The sequence below is a fragment of the Astatotilapia calliptera genome, chromosome 19, assembly GCF_900246225.1.
Source record: "Astatotilapia calliptera chromosome 19, fAstCal1.2, whole genome shotgun sequence".
NCBI classification, from domain to species: Eukaryota; Metazoa; Chordata; class Actinopteri; order Cichliformes; family Cichlidae; genus Astatotilapia; species Astatotilapia calliptera.
This window is the reverse complement of record NC_039320.1, coordinates 4,646,982-4,657,134: the sequence shown is the minus strand read 5'-3', so window position 1 is coordinate 4,657,134 and position 10,153 is coordinate 4,646,982. Positions and strand designations below refer to the sequence as shown.

General features: G+C 42.5%; 1 long non-coding RNA gene across 2 annotated transcripts; it reads left to right on the top strand.

Annotated features, from left to right (window-relative positions):
* The first annotated feature begins 981 nt into the window (after positions 1-981).
* LOC113011587 (uncharacterized) lies at positions 982-6,264 on the top strand. Of its 2 annotated transcripts, XR_003270577.1 has the most exons (5): positions 982-1,845; positions 2,136-2,718; positions 2,808-2,901; positions 3,240-5,530; positions 5,562-6,264. It is a non-coding gene; the product is annotated as an uncharacterized LOC113011587 (long non-coding RNA). The 2 variants fall into 2 exon arrangements; XR_003270576.1 differs by having other exon boundaries at positions 3,240-6,264.
* The last annotated feature ends 3,889 nt before the right edge of the window (positions 6,265-10,153 follow it).

Sequence of the window (10,153 nt, the reverse complement as noted above, 5' to 3'; positions counted from 1 at the left end):
TGTAAAGGGTTAAAGTAATCTGATGTAAATAAAATACTTTGATGTGACAAGCATTAATTACTTGAGGAAAAGTGGAAAATTAAGTCAGTCATACTTATTCATATTATGTGGGACCGATGTACACAATAAAATCAAGTAAATTGAAAGAACTTTTTTTTTCAGTGTACCGTAGTCCTGGTCCGGATGGAAAAATGGCACCGTTTCATAAAAAGTGAAAGTGAAACTGCTTTTAGCCGAATGGTGACCGTCGAAACGCTTCTCCCGCTCGTTCTTTGCTCGATGATCCACCGCTCGAGTCTTTCCTCCAACTCGGCCACACTTCACCCTTTAGCGTTCTCATGGTGTTCTCTACTACGTCCTCATTACAACACACAGGGCGCACTGCGCTATAGGGCGCGCCGTACTTTTTGAAGAAAATGTAAGACTTTTAAGTGCGCCTTATGGTCGTGAAAATACGGTATATAAAATGCATATAGCAACAGTAGCACTTTAGTTTGGACTTTATGATTTCTGTAACTGGAAAATATTATTTTGTTTAAAGACAGAAGTGACCGCATAGTTGCAACATCAAAGGGAAATATTAATTAATTAGCATCAAGTATATTTGTTGCTTAAGCGTTTGCACTATAACTTAAGTAGGATTATAACTTTTAAGGAAGGAAAGATTTCAGATATTTAGTTCACTGTTTCAGTTATTTTATATGAAATTAAAACATTTACGTTGGTCAAACATGATGCTCTAAATCAAATAAAAGTTTGAAAATAAATGATGTATTTTTAAATGCTGCAACAAATGTTCACAAAAAGTAACTATAATTAAAACCAGTTAAACAAAATCAAATGTTTGAATCATGCTTAACCAAATGCCAGGCTGGAGAGCTGAACCTAAAGTATACGTAGAAAGATTTCAACATCTGAGCAGTTTTTAATGTTTTTATCACATATAAATGTCACAGCAGTGGGTCCTGGCCCAATGCTTTGTGTTTTTGGTTTTCTTTGACTCTTGTTTTTCTTGGTTTTTGTTCTTCTTATTTATCAGGCTCTCAGTAATCTTAGTTCTCCCTCCCTCAGTGTTCATTTCAGCCTGTGTTTAGTTTCTGTTCCCGTGTCCCACGTTTCATCGTTTCATGTCGAGTCAGCCCTGTCTCTCTGTTTCCTGTGTCTCCCCAGTCAGCCCCGCCTCCCTCGGGCACTCATGTGTGATACAGAGTAATAAACCTGACTACATTTGCTACACTCTCTTTATTACCTGTTACTTTAAAACTCATACACTAATTATGTCTGCCCATCTCTCTAATGTGAAGGTCAAAGGTCAACATCCCAGTGACATAAGAATAATCCCAAAGGGGCAAAGGCAGCGGTTAATTTAGCACATTTAGCATTAAGGGTACAGCAAGGATATACTTTTACTTATTGTGGCAGGGGTGTGGTCTCTGGCCTGCTGCAGTGGAGGCTGGTGGCGGGACGTTGGACGGCACAGGTGATGGAGCTCATGACTCTCCCCTTTATAGTGACGGAGGAGACTGGCGTGGGGGAAGCGTGTAGTGGAGGAAGCCGAGGAGAGAGCTGGTTTCTGGCTACAAAGACGGCGTCAAACCAGAAAAGATTGCTCGTGGTCAAATAATGTGTCAATCAGCTGTGAATCAAACTGTGTGTGGCTCAGTTCATGTCACAGTGTTGTTTAGTATATCTTCACTTGTCTCACTCTCCTTCTGTTCTGTCCATCAGGACGATCCTCAGCGCTTACACAGATCCTCCATCGATGTTTTGGATCCAATCAGTGATCAGTTCTACGAGGAGGCCTGGATGTTCACCAGCGCTCGCTACACCTCCATCTACCAGAAGGTGAGTGTACTCCTTTGTACTCAGATTAACATTTTACTTCTTAAAATACATTTTCATATATGAGCTTTCTATTATTTCATGGGCCATTTAATCAATATTAAAATTACAAGCATATCAACAAAGGTGAAGCTGGTTTTTTCCACTTGCTGTCACACAGTCATGGAGGAATACAATAAATACATAATCAGTCATAGATCCTGAACAATGACATTAAAAGAAAGTCTGTGGCTCTAAAAACTAAACAGTATAAAGACATGCTCCAAGCTGCTGTTTCTCTCCTCCTCCTCTAGGTTTTCCACTGTCGGCCATCCAGCGATGCTGGAGGGCTACCTGGCCAATGCTGGCCTCCACAAAGAGGTCCCGGCTCGGAGGAGCTGAAGAAGATCCTTGCCTTCCTCGTCAGTTTCCTCTTCAGTTCCTATCCCAACAAAACCTTCTTGCACCTATTAGCTCCAAAGAGGCTATGGTGCCCGTGGAGGTCTGGACCTGAGGCCTGTGCTCATCACGTGGATAGAAAACACTCTGACACCATTCTGGAGGTCTGATGGGACTCTGACCAAAACACAGATGAAATAAAACTTGTGGCTGGAGCTTTTAAAATGACTTTTTCACCTCATAGATTAATGCTCATGATTGCATGTTAGCCAGACAGCATCTCCCCAAGGTGAAACTCTCAGGAGACATTTACTCTTAAACTGTAATCTGGTTGAGACTACTTGAGGAGATCTTAGTAGCGAGTATGTGGATTTAGTCTCTTCACCAACAGCAGACAGACCCATGCCAAGAAAGCAGACATGTTCTCAAAGAAAGCCGAGAGCAGAGATTGGAAAAAGCTAAAAAGAAAAAGCTGCAGCTTCAGACGACTATCTGCCTGTAAGGCTGAAAAAGTCCAGTTACGCTCTATTTTGGAAAAGCTCCCAGTTTTGGTAACCTGGACTTTTATTTCCCCTCTTCTGCTACAGATGTTGACTGTGACCTCAGAGGCCAACTGGACCACACAGCTGCAGCAGGAGTGAGGGAGAGGAGTCTTCATCCAGCTTCAAAGAAAACATCCAGGTAAAGTGACGTGGATCAGCGGATAAAGCCGTCTCCACTTTCAAAGGAGATCCTCTGAGAGAGAGACTCTCTGAGCCATTTTAGCCTCAAATTATAGGACTTTATAGTACAGCAACACTTTTAAAGGACAAAAATAACATAAACTGTGACTGTAATACAAACAAAGTATTGCATGTGTTTTTAAAAGTGTTCCTCCGATGGGCAGGATATCACTATTAGACTGTCCCACCAGCCAACTTCAACAAGAGACCACAGCAGCATTCAGTGATCAGCACAGATGTTCCTCTAACACTCAGCATCTGATCCCTGTTGGTCTGTGTGCTTCTGCTTTTGCTCAGTTAGAAACCCTGCAGCAACCCGACCCAAAACTGTGTCTTCTTGTTGGCCTCAACGTTGAAGTGTCAAACGTCCAACATCTGGAAAGGAAACCACGCCAGTGTACTGTGATGTTTCACCAACATGTGGCAGACGCTGGTCCTGCCTTTCATGCTGACATCAGCAGAGAGCCCCGCCTACCTCAAAGCCTCCCCTGTCATGTATTGATCAGGATGATTATGAAGATGAGCGAGTGCAAATAAGACTGTAAAAGTCCACGAGCAGAATGTTTGGATGCTTTCTAATGATTCATGAATATCATGAGAGTGTTTGTGTGTTTTGTCTTTTCTTTGCTGACGTTTGTTACTAACAAAGACAATTTACGCTCTGTGTGTGTTTTCATCCTTACCAGCCGCACTCTAACTGCAATGAAGGAAACAAACTGTAGAAATGGTCGACTCAGTGACTTCATAAAATATTGAAGTGGTTCAGGTAGAGCCAGTTTTTAAATGACCATGAACACTGAGCGTATTGTATCTGTACAGCATGTTTTTCTATTAGACAGATTTGTAACAGAGGCCTTGCTCTCAGTAAGTTTGAAATCCTTTTCTGATTTATTTTGTAATCTCTGATCTTTGTGTATCCTGCTCAGTTTGCGTGCTGCCTGTAGGAGTTTCTGTCTTTGTATTTGAAGAGAATTCATTGAATATACTCAGCTGCTTCCCTTTGGTGCCTCACACATCACTGAAGTTTTTCAGTGTCCAGTTATTTGTTTTTAATAGCTGTTTGAATTCTCTGTATGTTTGACCCTGTAGACTGTTTAATGGACTGCTCATCTTCCTGTTTGTAACCACTGCCTGTTTAGGACTAAAGATTTGGATTTTTGACTTTAACACAGCCTCTGCGTGTCGTCCCTTTGTGTCCTCGTCCTCTGTGTCACAGATGTTTCCATGATAATAACACAGCTTTCCCACAGTGGCTTGCAGCAGCATTTATTCACAGCACATTTGAGAAAGGTTCAGATTAACTCGATGAGTTTATATTCAGAATGATTCTGACAGTGGGCCACTGTGAATTGTGATCTTTCATCAGGTCAATGTTTAAGTTCAGTATTTCAAAGCAGGAGCTATGAACAGTCATCATGTTGGCATTAGAATTATTATTATTAATCATTATTAATAATGTCGTTACTCATGTATAACTTTGATTAGTATACATGAATTTTATCAATAGTAAAAATAATGAATAATTCATGTATAACTTTTATTGTGTTTTGTATATTAATTATATTTAAATAGAGATGTTGACCCTGTCTCTACAGTAGCATCAGTGTAACATACATTATTGGTCCAAGCTGTCATAAATGGGGAGCCTGATCCTTTATTATGAAAACATGACGAGTATTTTTCTTGTCAGTTGGGAAGAAGTTGGTCTTTTTTTCCTTCTTTTTGCTCAGTTTGTCTTTTCTTTGATAATTGAAACTCTGATCAAACCTACTCATGTTCACAGCATGTAAAAGCAGCTGACAGTCCGTGGCATTGTTGTTTGTAGAGGTGCAGTGTAGTGGGAGCATAAATCAAAAGAAAACAGTAACATTTATGTAATAAAACATCTGAATGAAAATGAACAGGCCCTTTATGAACTTCAAAGGGATCTGAAAACAACACTTTTTAAAAGAGTATCTTGGGGTGTAGGTGGTCAAAATAGAAAACTGAGCTGAGACTCTAAGTTCAATCCATCCATTGGTTTTTACTTAGGAGGAAGAAATGTCAGGCTGGTGCAGGCTGGTTAGGTGCATGTGGTTATCTTTACCTAAATGAGTTCACTTTGTGGCTGCCAGGTTGGGCAGAAGTACCTGTCCCCTGTTAGGCTTAGCAAGGTTCTCCAGGAGTTTCTCCATGGGTAGAGCTTCTAGCTCCTCCAGCACATCTGTGGCCGTGCAGGCTGCCACTTTCTTGGTTGCTCTTTTTACCCCACTGGTGGATGAGCTGCAATGGTCTCCATTTGTCCCATATGTCTTTACTTCTTCTTCTTCTTTTGCATATTAAACACATTATTCTGTTTCTATGTATTTGCTATGATTTGCTATTTGTTAAGTAACATTGCTTCACTCACTATGCCGGGTTTGTGTGTGGAAGCATTCAGTTGCTGGCAAATCAAACATTCTGCAAATGAAGCTGAATACTCAGTTACATGTTTCTTTACATTTTATTATGTTACAGATTAAGTCATTTGTTCTTACTTTGTTTGTCTTTTCAGTCTTCATGAGGGTCAGGTGTGGGGAAACGCCCGCCCGGCATTTCCTCATTTTAAAGTCCTGCTGATGTCACACATGACATCAGCAGGTCAAACCAAGTGGAGGGGTTTGTTTGTCCATAGAGATGCTTCCTTTTGTTTGTTTTAAGGTTTAAATGGATTTGTTGAATGTGTTTCTTTTCATCAATACTGCCATTTAGTTGTGTAAATGTGCATGTTAGAAGTGTGAAGAGGTTTTGTGTTTAGAAATGTATAGAAACCAATCATTTACTGACAGCATGTCTGATGGAAATAAGTGCAGATTATGTATGAAGTCTAACTGCACACAGTAACTGTGTTACAATAAGGACTTAACAGCGCCCTCTGCTGGAGTGTTTCAGTACTGCGTTAACTAGAATACACCACCTCCTCCTCACACCACCTGCTACAGCTCTACTCTTCTATGACTACAGTCATCCACAGCACTGATGTGAGGTCACATGGTTCATATGTAAGGAGCACAGCTGACCTCAGGTCAGTTTAATGACTGTGAGCAGCAGCTGTGTTATTGTCACTGTGACAGGGAGACACTCTCAGACACAGCGCTCATGTCAGCTTGTTCTCATGCAGGAGGATCAGGAGCTCCATGTTTGTCTTTCTGTTTGAATCATGATGTGTTTGTGCCATCAGAGTCTGTCATGAGTACTCAGGGTTTCACAGCAGCTCTTCTGGATGCTGACGAGGACTCCAACCTCATGTTTCACCTCTCTGAGCTTCTGATGTCTGTGAACACTCGTGTTTCTTCTCTGGGCTCATCTGGACAAAAACACCTTTCTGTGTTTGGCTGCAGCCTCATTCTGACTGACAGGAAGTGTGTTATCCATGAGCTGCACTTCTGTCAGGAAGTTTCCTGCTGTGTTTCCTGTCTGTGGACAAACACGAGTGTTCCAGCTGAGGACTTGCTTCCTTCCACCTGTCCATACAGGACATCACGCTGTCTGCAGCTCTGTAAATGCAGCTCCAGGTCCTTCCACGTGCTGCTCTGTATTTGTGCAGTTTGTAGTGTGTCCTGGGAAACGTAGCACACATGGTGTTCTTCTGCTGTTTCCTCCTTTCACTGAGTGTGAAACACTGACGCTGTGCTGTTGTTCACAGAGGGGAGCTGATTCTAGCTGCAGCTGGACTCTGTCATCTAACTGAATGTGTTGGTGCTGATCACGGGGCTCTGAGGGGGGAGCAGCAGGAGGACTCTGGATGCTGACGTCAGTGTATCTGTGGAAGCTCCCACAGCGTGTCTGTCATTCAATATTGTGCTGTATATTGTATCTATGCAAAGATGAACAGACTGTGTGTTCACTGGTCTCTGTGCTGCAGCTCTGATGTCATCATCACTCCCTCCTCCACCCTCAGCAGTCCCAGCATGCTGCTGTGGTGCACCCCACCCTCACTCTACACCTGAGCCACAGACCACACCCTCCACCTCAATATACACCACAGTTTTCTCTGCTGTGGAAATGAGATCAGGAGGAAATCATCATTATTATTATTTAATAAACGCTCACATTAATGTGGGCTTATTTGTTTCATATTAGAAACATTAGTTGAGTGTTTTTAGTATAAAATGGTCAAAGTCCCTCTTTTTGCTCCTCCCCTCACCTGTGGATGGACGGTGCTGTTACCGTGGTGACAGCTTGGATGTGTTTCAGTCCTGCCTGGTTATCACTGCAGGAATCTTTCACATTTATTACAGGTAATAACTCTGATTTTTCTGTGTATTATGAACCAAATGTATCCTGATACTCACAGAGATGGATGAGCAGAGGTTTGTTTTGCAGTTTATGTAGTTACTATGGACTTAATGCATACATATTATTAAAATTAGGGCTATAACAGTTGTATTGATGTATAGCAACTTGAAATGCTCCCACAAATGGCTCCACAGCATGTAAAAATATAACAAAAGCTCTGGCGGACTTGGTTCTGTGGTCAGTCTTAAAGGGTGAAGTTCAACTCTGTAATCTTCACTGTGTCACAGAGTTCAGTGAGTCCCGTTATTCACAGCATCAATCAGATCATCAGAGAACAGCTGATCAGCAATCAGTGGTGCCAACAGCGCCTCCTGTGGTGAGAGGATGCAATAATGCAATGTAGCATTTTTCCACTCAACACTTGCAGTCATGGAAACTGTCTGTTGGATCTGTGTGACGTTGCTTTCTTGGTTAGAGTTCCTCACAAATGTCCAGATGATTCTTCTAATGAGGCGTCGACCATGTTTGCAGCTCTTTGGAAGAAAACGTCGCCCTTTGCCATCCTTACTTTTCTTTGACTTCTTCAAATGCAGCTGAACTCCAGCTGGTATTTTCTTGGACTTTGCAGCTGTTTCTGGTCATCAGTTCATTCCTGCAAACCTCTGAAGCTGAACAACAATGATGCTGCATTGCTGGCTGATCCCAAAAGGTTGATTCTGTTCATCTGGACGTTTTCAGAAACGTTTGCTCACTGATCAGGTGACTTCTTCAGTCTCAGCTGACTGCAGCTTTACAAGCTTACAAACAGCACATTTGCACAATGACTGAAAGCAGCAGCACCTGATATATATGATACTAATATAATACATATACATATATAATCCATACTAATGATGAAGGAACTGAGCTCACAGTCTATTGTTCATTCAGTGAACTACTCAGTTTATTTTGGGCCTCAGAAATGCTCACTCTGTTTGTACATCACTGTCAGCAATAGACTCATTCTGCTGTGTGGACAGGAACACATGTGACATCACTTCCTGTTTGTTTGTGACTGAAGAGGAAGAAGTTTACAAGGAATCATTTAGAAGAGTTTCAAACATCAACTGATTGAATCCATGAATCTGAAAACGTGTTTGTGAGTGAAAGAGACAGACATGTACAGACTGAACTATCTGTTCAACAGTCAGAGTGTTTCTGTAACAGGAGACACTCTTTACACTCCACTCAGCACAGGGACACTGAGGCAACACGAGACAAGGAACCGAGTCTAAACCCAGGATAAAGAGTTTGAGTGAATGTGGTGTTGAAGGTGTGGAGGTGGATCAGAGTGTCAGAGGAGACTCTGTAGAAGGACAGAGTGCCAGCAGGACAGTCCACATACACTGCTGCTCTGTTAGAGACAGAGGAGGAGGAGGAGGAGGAGGAGGAGGAGATGGATGTTTGTATTTTATTGTGCCAGACAGACTGAGGACCATCATCAGAGCAGTACAGACTCCAGGACTGATCATTGTATCCAAACAAACAGTCAGCACTGCCTCCTTTCCTTCTGATGCTTCTGTAACTCACTGATATATAAACGTTTCCTCTCCACTCGACCTCCCAGTAACAGCGACCAGTCAGACCATTTCTACACAGCAGCTGATAAAAACCATCAAATCTGTCTGGATGATCAGGATATGACTGAACCTCCTCCACACGTGTCACCTTCCTGTTGTTGTCAGACAGTTGGAGCTTTGTGTGCACTGTGTTTGTGTCGATTGTGAGTTGACAGGAATCTGATGGAGAGAACAAACACAATCCAGCTGCAGTTATTGATCCATCATCTGTTCATTGATTGACACTTTGATGATGACTCCTGACATGATGAAGATGGTTGAATGTGTGCTGCTTTGTTTTCATGAATCCCATTAAAAACACACTTACACTTCCTCAGACCTGGTCTCAACCATCGGACTCCAGCAGGCTCCACCCTGAAAGGAGGAGGGGGGTCAGAGCAGCACAGTCAGCATGCACACATGGACATTACATGGCTCTCACACACACACTGTTACACACTGATAAAGGAACCGTCCAACATTTTCACAAACACACTTCAATCGATACGTGGATCAAACTGCTGATGACTGGACTGATCCTAGATCAGTACATCACTGTATTGAATGAAATACGACTGATTCAAACCGTGTCCTTCATTATCTTTATATTCCTCTCCTGTTTAGGTGGAAAGGACACCTCCCTGCCTTTGCTGCCAGCTGGTTTTCTCCTCTTGGAAACACATTTACCATGGCTGACACTTTATTAGGTACACAGTGGCCACTGTCTCAGGTACAGTTCACCCGTGACCTAATAAAGTGGCGGTCACTTGTTATGAGCCATCTCCCTTCAGCTTTTTTAGCCGACCTGTTTACCTCCAACTTTGTATCAGCAGCAGCGAGCCACAGACATCACATGAACTTGTGCATTAAAACATGTTAGTGGATTATCCACCAATAAATGAGGAGATGTTGGACGTCTTAACAGATGACAGATTAGGCCTGGGTCTGTGATACTGTTGGCAAACACAGAATATTCACCAGGAACAGCTCCTTCATTTCCATCATTTAAGTTGGCTGATACAAACCACACCTCATCTCCTAATGCACTGAGCTTTCCTCATCTCTGACTCTAACTGACTGCTGGCTCCATGGTGTTCCTCCCCCTGCTGAGAAGCTGCAAACAGCTGCCTTCTTTCAGTCACATACATCAGTCTGTCCACTGGCAGTCTTTCCATGACTTTCCCTGGATGAGATGTTAGAGCTGTAGGCCTATAACCTGTGGTCTTAGTGGGGTCTTTCCCTGCTTTCACAGTTCTTTCCAGCTTCCTGATATATTCTATTATAGAAGAGCAGCAGAGCCTCCTCTAACTGCTTCATCATGATGTAACACACCTGATCCTCCCCAGCTGGAGTCAT